At 41.3% G+C, this 10,174-nt stretch overlaps 1 pseudogene; it reads right to left on the reverse strand.

Moving 5' to 3' along the window:
• Window positions 1-56: 56 nt before the first annotated feature.
• LOC112079559 (cytochrome P450 2K1-like) lies at window positions 57-7,977 on the reverse strand (annotated as a pseudogene).
• Window positions 7,978-10,174: the final 2,197 nt, after the last annotated feature.

Consider the following 10,174-nt stretch of genomic DNA (forward strand, 5'->3'; position numbering starts at 1 on the left):
TTACATTTGTCATCTTGTTGTTTTTAATTGAGATGATTTTTAACTGTAGTGAGATTTCATACCTCCAGGGTCTGCTTTCGGATGAGGAACGAGTCCACAAAGCCTCTACACATTTGAGGGTTGAGAGTTTCCTTCAGCCCCCTCACCAGCTCCCCCATCTCCTTCTTGTTGTTCTCAATATTCTTCAACAAAAGCTTCCTGCTTTTCAGCCAAGGGCCCAGCCAGGGGAACATGTTGTACAACTATCTCCCCGTAAACAAAAAGTTAAGCATGAATTACCCTCTTTTATTCCAGTAGCCCAGTACAAATTTGAATAACTATTACATTTTCCTGGTTTAGTCAAGTGTGACCAGTTTGTTTTTCACTCTGAGAATAATGGCAAAGTAAACATCATGAGCACATAGTACAGTACCTGAACTGAAACAGAGCCTGCAATTCGTAGGTTCTCATTGGCTCGATCCACTGTGGCTCGGAACTTGGAGTCTGAGTATTCAAACCTGCTGCCGTACACAATGTTGGAGATTACGTTGGCGACAGCATAACTCAATGGCTGGGTTGTGTCAAATGCTTTACCTATTAAAAAGAACCAGATCAGAAATTCAATTAGAAAGCCTAAGGATTTTTTTATGTTACCCTTTTTTTGGTTTTCAAAATCAGAACTACGAATTCTTACCCTCATGTTTTTCCAACACTTCGATCAGGTAGTGAATTTCCTCTGAGATTTTCTCCTCACTCCCTTTCTTGCCCATCCCAAAGTCTCTAAGGTTCGCCAGGGCAAAGCGCCTCATCTCTTTCCATGAGTCGCCATTGCCAAACAGAATACCTATTGAAAAGTAATATTGTGCATGTGTCAGGAGAGAATCATTTATTTGTCACATAATTGGGGCTGTTACAGACCCAAATATGCTTGCTTGGCAGAATATTGTCTAGAATGCAACAGTTAATCGGATTACAAGTTTCACATATCCCACATTACCATGTCCATTGGTGAAGTCATACAACACAGGAAGCATGCCCCTGTCCCCAAACTCATCTGCATGGTTGACCAGCGCCTGCTTGACCGTCTTGTATCCTGCCAGGATGACCACTTTTGTGGGTCCAAAGTGAACCGTGAAAACAGACCCATATTTCTTGGACAGCTGTAGAACATAAAATAAGACTAAATGCATGGTTTATTAAAGGTCCCGGACAGTGAAAATCATGTTTTCCATCAAATTAGATGATATTTGGATGTAACCAGTTCATAGCAGGTTGACCCAAGTATGAAAAAGTACTGTAGCTGGTAGATTGGCAAAGCTGAAAAAGTTACTGGTCCCCCCCATGTCACACGCTTGGATTCATGAGGCAGGCATTACATTTCAGGTAAAACCGACTATTTTAAAACACCAATGGTAGCTCTTATAATCTTAACCAGTTAAAATATGTTACACTTTAAAACTGTCATCATACATCTTTGTTTCCAAACCGTAAGATAGCTCAAGCAGAACGGTACTGGTAACTAACCCCTTTTCATGTGTTGTGGCTTTTAGCTAGCAAGCTACTTACTAGCATGCCGGATGTCATAGTGTTAACGTTGTTTATCAAATAATGAAGACAATACGATCGAGTGTGCAGTGCACATTCGAGCGAAGTTGATTTATCAATTGGGGGAAACATTCAATGGGTCTTCAGTATTGAATAGCCATTTGTCTCTGTCTGCAAATTGTCCTCCTAAAAGGTAGGCTAACCTATAGGACTATGCTAAACGTCAAGTGTCGCTGTCATCATTCTTGCTGCTTTACAGTTCAGTAGCAGTACCTTTCGAGATCAGGTGCGCGTGTGTTCAACTAAACAGAGTAGACTATAGTCTATGTATACGTGGTCGGAGAAGCAGAGTAGTTATCTTTCCAATTAAATATATTTCCTAAATATTGCCTAGAAATAGGGCTAAATATTGATCATCCATATTTCTCTGTCTGAAAATCTTCCCACTCCTAAAAGGTAGGCTATAAAAATAGCTCAAGAGTGCAATTTTCTCCAACTCTGCTCTCTTTAAACTACATCTACTAGCATAGTGCCTGATATAGCCCAGTAATACAAAAGGCCATGTGAGAATCTCGGCTAATTTAACCCATTTCTTAAGTTATTTTTTAGCATTTGATATTGCCTATAGGGCGCAAAATTGCTGGGACCATGGCTGGCTAGTGAGCTGCTTCACATACGCCTAAAATAACATTGCGGGACTTAGGTTAGGTTTGGGACCAGTTCTTGCGCTAGCGGGTGGAGGAGCGGGATGAAGAAATCGGTCCAGCGCAGACCTCTACTGTGCACCATGACAGTGAAGCCTGTAACGTTAGAGCTATTTATGACTGTCAATGTGAAAAGTAGGGAACCTGACAAATCAATTACGTTACATTGCCATACTGACTAATACAACTCACATTGATATTCTGACAGGTTTTCAGTGCAATCTTCAATTGTTTCATTCAGGTCTAGTTTGAGGCCAAAGAAATAATAGCTAATGTAAGCCAACTTTTGGCCAGCTCTCACTTGCCAAGTTAATTTACTTCTGAAACGGGACAACAAAGGCAACAAACATTTCCATACAAACAACTGCGGTTAGATAGCGAGATGAGGTGGCTATTATTACTATCTGCCAGATAACTAGAGGCTAGAGCTGACCTGGCTGTGGTAACTACTCACTAGCGTAGTTTATTCATTCACCTCAATCGAGAGGGAATGAAACATTAGATAACGTTACATGTCAGTTACAATACTAGCCATGCACTGCGAATTAACATTAGTTCATTTTTTTCTGTTAAATTAAACAGCAGTTACCTTGCCAGCTATATCAGTCAACTAAAGTAGCCATTTGCTGGTCTGCTTCCTTTTACAACTCGATGAAAGAGCAGAACACATACACACTGACTGAATTATGCTCAACTCTCCAGTGCTGGTCCAGCCAGCCTTCCAGAAGTTGCGCCTTCACACAGCCTGTCAGCCCACTCTGTGGTATCCGCACGGTCCTAAATCCAGTCAGATGAACACTCCAAACAGCCTACCCGACAACTATGAGGCGTCCGCATGGCCCTAAAGCACACAGTTGCCACAATTGGATCACATTCCAATGATAAAACTAGGGGGGGACAAAAATGCAATTTCAGATATGTCCCCCCACATTATGAAATTGCATTTTTGTCCCCCCCAGTTTTTCCATTGAAATGTGATTAAAAAACGTGACAATGTGCTTTAGGACTATGCGGACGCCTCCGAGTTGTCGGGTAGGCTGTTTGGAGTGTATCTCACTGGATTTAGGACTGCACAAACACAACAGTCCCCCCCCCCCCATCCCCAGTGAACGTTGTGCCTGTGTATATGTAGCCGATGTGAAATGGCTAGCTAGGTAGCGGTGGAGCGCGCGAGTCGGCGCGAACCAGGGACCCTCTGCACACATCAACAAMTGACACCCATCCTCCTTTTCCGCAGCAACCAGTGATCCGGGTCAACAGCATCAATGTAACAGTATAACTTTATGGYGTCCCCTCGCCCCGACTCGGGCGCAAACCAGGGACCCTCTGCACACAACAACAGTTACCCACGAAGCGCCGTTACCCATCGCTCCACAAAGGCCACGGCAACCAGTGATCCRGGTCAACAGCATCAATGTAACAGTATAACTTTAGTCCGACCCGGACGCGAACCAGGGACCCTCTGCACACATCAACAACTGACACCCACGAAGCGTCGTTACCCATCGCTCCACAAAAGCCGCGGCCTTATAAAACGGGGACTAAGGAGGAAATGGGTCGTGGTTATCTTTATATGCATTCATTTTAGTTTTGTACCTGTAACCCTCTGAATATTTTTTTTTTAACAAGTTGGTCACAAAAAAAATAAACATTTCAGGCTACATAGATTGGCTCTTGGATCTCCTCAACGAGGTCACACTTGATCCAGCTCTGTATGTGGGGAAGTAGTGCGAGCTGTCCATCCCAGGAACCCTATCTGCCCAGTATGAGGCCTGACAAGTAGGAGGCCAAAGCTGGATTTGTCTCCCGCTTCAATCTTGGGGGTGACTGTGGCCAAGTGGGTGACTGAAGCGGGGTACATGGGTCCCCCTCCTCTCCCCTCACCATCAAGCTCTGTAGTTGGTGGCATTTCCTAAAGCCTAAGTAATTCCCTTTTATGTGATATGATATGACATTGTTACTTTGTATAGTTTTATTTCAAACATTCGGATGGAAGATGAGTGTTACCAATTGTACGAATCAGTGTGGTCCTGCACACTAGTGAGGCCGGATGCCTACAGTATATTAGGATTATGGCTCTAACAATGTATTTATGTCAAATGTCACCATTATTTATCATGATTGTTCATGTTGATCAATATTACAGCTATGCTGGCCTATTGTAAGTATCAAATGAATGTCTGATCAATTAATACAATTCTGAACTATCATTTATAATGTTAATATAAAGGCACCATAAATTGTCCAGTACACTTATTGTATGCTGTTTTCATGTACATTCCCTTCTGTCTAAGCTTCTAAGGGGCTCAGGCTTTACTCATTCTGCTGAAGAAGTGTATCAGTGAACTGTATTCTGTAATTAGTTACAAAACAATAGAAATGCGTATAGCTGCTGTTTGTCTGATATCCAACAGTCCATGATCAGCTCTATTGACCATGAGAGCTTTTGAAGAGAAAATTGGTTGAGGCATTCTCCGAGTCGATATTCACGTAATAAGATGGAATTCCCCTCGACCACGTCCACAAATTGGGGATATCAAACATTCTTCCCATTGACCCCCAGTGTAAAAGAGCCAACTTGGTCGTATAATTTTTTTTATACAGAAACAACAAACCATGATGAAAAGCTGCTGTGTGTTCAATGACATGTAACTAGGTCAGAAATTACGACCTACGGTTCGCAATGCTCCCACGTAGGAAATAGAGCCTGAAAGAAGAGCCCTGTGGCTTCAGGCTATTCGGTATGGGAGTGTTGGAAATTGTGGGGAGCCGGTGTCCAAGTAGGCTACACAATAGAGCTCTATAAATGTGGAAACAATGTAATCACAGGTAAGACATTTAACTTGTTTAGCAAGTACAGTCCGTTAGTAACTCCATTCACTACTTCTAGCTGTATAGTTTGTTTGTGTTGTTGGTCTTGGCTAGCTTAACATTCTGGTCGGTAGCTAGTTAGCACTCACTCACGTGGCTGCTAGCACCATCATGAATAGGGGCATTCAGGACACTACAGTATTACATTTTTCTAAGTAGTGAAAACGCTAGGGAGAGGCAATGTTGAAAAGTAATCTTTAGACATGTTGTACTTTTCTTAAATGTAGTTTTGTAATTGACTAAAACAAGCAGACAATTGTTTGCGGTGAGCCAATGGGGTAACCTATGTAACAGCAGGTTGTTTTCCCACAGGCGGGCGGAGCCTCGACGGTCATCTAACAGGCTGACCACACCTATCGCGTTGCGTGCCCGAGCATTGCAAAATAAATGAGGAAATCCATGTTATTCAATTATTGCGCCAACGAGTGCCTGCGTTGCAAGGGCTACAATAGAAATTAGTCATATTTCTGACGCAGATCGCGCTGGAAGTCCTGCCTCTCCCATCTCCTCATTGGTTATAGGAGCAGGTACCCACGTGCCATCTCCTCATTGGTTATACCCACGTGGGTGACTGAAAGACGAACGAGGTCAGTGGCGGTAATGCACCTAATTTAGGAAAGTTGCCAATCGCAATATAAAGTCAAGAGAAGAAAAAGCCTGGAAGGAAGAGAGATGACTAGAAACGATTCGGTTGACCGTTTTATGTGTGGATTAATTGTCGAGTAAGGACCTTGTGCATTTCAGGTAAAATAACAACTCAATTTTATATCCCAGGACAAATTAGCTAGCAACAGCAAGCTAGCTAAATAGGACAAATTAGCTAGCAAGTGCAAGCTAACTAGCTAAATTGCCTTAAATGTTTCATGATTTTCGACTGTCCCAAATTAATATAATTGGTTCAGAGTTTGTTTTGATATTTTAACCTGCGTGTCGTGATCGCGTTTGGTGTCGAGGGACAAAATAAAATGTTTGCACGATGGCCCACACACGCAGCCGGTTTGGGTTCCGTGTAACACACTGGGAGTATACTATTTAGGCTCAGAATGACATGTGGCCCATTGTTACTTCTTACCAGGCAATGACCACAAGGGTGTTTCAAAGAGCTGTCTGTCAATGTTTTCCTGAGTTTTACACCAATCTTAAAGATGCAGTCCATAATTAAACATCAAAACATCAGTCCCATCACTTATTTTGGTAAACAGCTGAGGAATGGGCTGGAGAATGCAACCACTCAAATTCACAGATGGCACTATGGATGCAAGGACTGGCCATCCGTGAAATTATCTTTTTAGGCCAGGATTCAATCCGATTGCTGATTTGGACAATGCAGAATGTAAAGGTAATATCCAATTGAGCCGACATATGCAGCTTTTACTGTGAACGTGAAATCAGAGAATGCGGGAACATTGCCTTTAAAAAGTGCATAGTGACAAATGCGATCTGGATTCAATCTAGCCCTTAACAATGTTGTGAAGCTATACAGTGTTTGTTTAGAATCACATTTTTTTTTACAAAACAAACACTGAGTTCTAAAGAAACCAGTTTAAAAAGGGTCAATCTGCCATTGGTACATCCATTTTTTAACTTAAATTACTAATTATAGCTATTGATTCTTGAAAGATATAACTAGAAATACCTTATAAGCTTACCCATCAGAACCCAAAGTATGAGATTGTTAAACATAAAAATAAATACATGTAGCCTCTAAACATGATTTAAAACTTATATTGTATTATTATGGATGTCAGTCAATGGCATCCATAGGTTTGTCTAATTTCAGAGGGGTTATATTTCTCCAGACCCATTCCTCAGCTGATAACCTTAAACAGTGGTGGGGTGTAAGCTTTATTGTTTGAACTGCAGATTGTCCCTTTAACTTCAAGATGCTGAGAGCTTAGCTATTCAAAATAAAATTAACCAAACACAGACTGTGGAGATCAGTGTGCGACTTTAGAAAATGCAGGTGTTATGAAAAGCCCTGTGAAGTAAACAATGCATGAAATGTAAATATAAAAACTTGAACTAAAGGTTGTTGGAAGCAGTTCTGTAACAAAATAAAGTATAATTCTGTTGACACATCTCCTGAAGTATATCATTGCAATATAAGTTGGATTGAAGTATGTGTGAGCTATTTTGGTGAGTTGTTTGGTCTGTGACAAGAAAACTATTAAGATTGTGTTTCTACCCCTCACAAAAACTATCCCTTTAAGCATTTATGACCAATACGATTTTCAAGCCAAATGCCTCTATGTGAGTGAATGCACATTGGTCATCATTTCACCTGTATTATTTGATAACATTCTGCAATTAAAAAAACTGAAATGGAACATTAACGGAGGAACATTCTCTGAAAACATTCATAAACCCAGAGCAAGTGTGGTAAGTAGGGCCACATCAAAATAAAAACCTTTTAGAGGGCTCCTGTGTTGACAAACTATTGCTAACTGGTTGAAACACTATGTTGCTTTGACAATACATGCCTATTGAAACTAACTGGAATTTTTAAACCTGCTAAAATAAACATTTAGAAAATATTTAAGCAGGTAAAACAATGTCACAGATCATATCAACAACCATAACATAGTTTAATCTCAGGACTTGCTCTCACCTCACAGAGGGTGCGGTAGGGCCTCTTGAGATCAGCTGGAGCATGTTACCAAGCAGGGGCAGAGGCCTGGGTCCTGGAGGCGCCTTCCCCTGTTCCTCAGAGTTGGAATCAGAGGAGAGGCAGTAAAGAGCCAGCAGAAACAGCAGAGCCCCCAGCAGTGTCACCGTACTCGATGTCTGGAGAAGAACTTCTATAAGAGACATCTTCAAACAGCTCTTATACCTACACAGGGCTAAAAATAGTGACTACTTCCTGCTCATTGATCTGCCTGACAATGGAGGCGCACCTTTTATAGAGCATGGAACAGCCTCAGGGGAGGGGCAAACATTCTGGGAAAAAATGTGCTCTTATCTATGGAAGGTTACTCGTCCTATGAGGATTTCCCATAGTTTATTAGATCTTGATAAACACTAGATACAATTGAAGGCAAATGTAAAAAGAAACATTTACAAACCTTTGAGGTTTGACTGTGTCTATCTTTTGAATGTCATTTAGCAACTATTACATACATATTTCCAATCTTTTTTCTCAAATGCACACATTTTGGGGCTTTCACATTTGATACTTTAGTGGGGTGTAATAAATCTAAATGACGTGGAAACAACGTTGATTCAACCAGTTGGTGGGCCCAGTGGATTGATAGATCACAGTGCCGAGGTATATTCTATACAAACATTCTGAGTGTTTGTTTTGGTGAACAACTCCAGGATTTTTGGAGTCGACTCCAATTCCGACTCGTTGGAATTGAATATCCAGACTCCAACTCCAATTTGACGGAAAAAATGTGGCTAATGCTAAGCACTAGCTAACGTCTTTGGACAAGGAGTAGGTTAAACTAGCCACCAGCTAGGTAGCGAACAGTTTGTAAACAACTTTACTTTAAGTAAGACCTTTTGGCTGCGTTTACACAGGCATCCCAATTCTGGTATTTTGCCCAAAGAGCTGATATGATTGGTCAAAATACCAATTATGGAAAAATATCAGAATCGGGCTGCCATGTTAATGAGAGTTTGTTGCCTGATTCCTTAAACATACATAAAATCACAATGCATTTTAAAGGGTAGGATATATTTGTCAAAAGGGGCGTGGCGTAGGATGGTCTAGCCTCCAGAACAGGTGCCACTGCTGCATGGGTTTGAACGAAGCCCACTGCTATTTCAGCTATCTTCATCTTTACGCTGTCCTCTATCACAGGGCTCTCCAAACCTGTTCCTGGAGAGCTATTTTCCTGTAGTTTTTAACTCCAACCCTGTTCCTGAAAAGCTACTCTCCTGTAGGTTAACTCTAACCCTATTCCTGGAGAGCTACCATCCTGTTGGTTTTAACTCTAACCCTGTTCCTGGAGACCACCCTCATCTCCTCCTTGTTGTTGTCAGTTTTCTTTAACAAAAGCTACTTGGTTTTCAACCAAGGGCCCAGACATGGGAACATGTTTTACAACTATCTTCCCATAAACAAAAAGTAAAGCATAAATGTAGCCTGCTACAAATGGAATATTTATTTCATTTTCCTGGTTTAGTCAAGTGTGAACAGTTTGGCATTATTCTCTAAGAGTGAGAAACAAAGTAAACATCATGTACCTGCATTGAAACAGAGCCACTAATTCTGAGGTTCTCATGGGCTTGATTCACAGTGGCTTGGATCTTGGGGTCAGAGTATTCAAACCTGCTGCCATACACAATGTTGGAGATTGTTGGAGACAGCATAATTCATTGGCTGGGTTGTGTCAAATGCTTAACTGTCACAAAGCACAACTGAAAGAGAATTAGCAAAACTAAGAAAATGTATATATTTATTATCTTATTTGGGGTTTTCACAAACCGGAACTTAAKATTTTTACCCTCGTGTTTTTCAAACAATTGAATTAGGTAGCGAATTTCCTCTTCACTTCCTTTCTTGCCCATGCCAAAGTCTAAGGTTCGCCACGGCAAAGCGTCTTATCTCTTTCCATGAATCTCCATTGGCAAACAGAATACCTGTAGAAAAGTGACATTGTGCAGGTGTCAGGAATTAATCATGTTATGAGAGAATAATATCTTTGTCAAATATTTGGGGCTGGAGTTACAGCACTAAATACGCCTGAAGACAGACCATTGTGTAGAATGCAACAGTTAACCGGATTACAAGTTTGACTTATCCAACATTACCATGTCCACTGGTGAAATCTTAGAACACAGGAAGCATGCCCCTGTCCCCAAACTCCTCTGCCTGGTTGACCAGCGCCTGCTTGACCGTCTTGTATAAAACTGTGAAGGACCTCGGCGTTACTCTGGACCCTGATCTCTCTTTTGACAAACATATCAAGACTGTTTCAAGGACAGCTTTTTCCCATCTACGTAACATTGCAAAAATCTGAAACTTTCTGTCCAAAAATTATGCAGAAAAATTCATCCATGCTTTTGTTACTTCTAGGTTAGACTACTGCAATGCTCTACTTTCTGGCTTACCCGGATAAGGCACTAAATAA

This window comes from Salvelinus sp. IW2-2015, unplaced genomic scaffold (assembly GCF_002910315.2).
Source record: "Salvelinus sp. IW2-2015 unplaced genomic scaffold, ASM291031v2 Un_scaffold8466, whole genome shotgun sequence".
Taxonomy (NCBI): Eukaryota; Metazoa; Chordata; class Actinopteri; order Salmoniformes; family Salmonidae; genus Salvelinus; species Salvelinus sp. IW2-2015.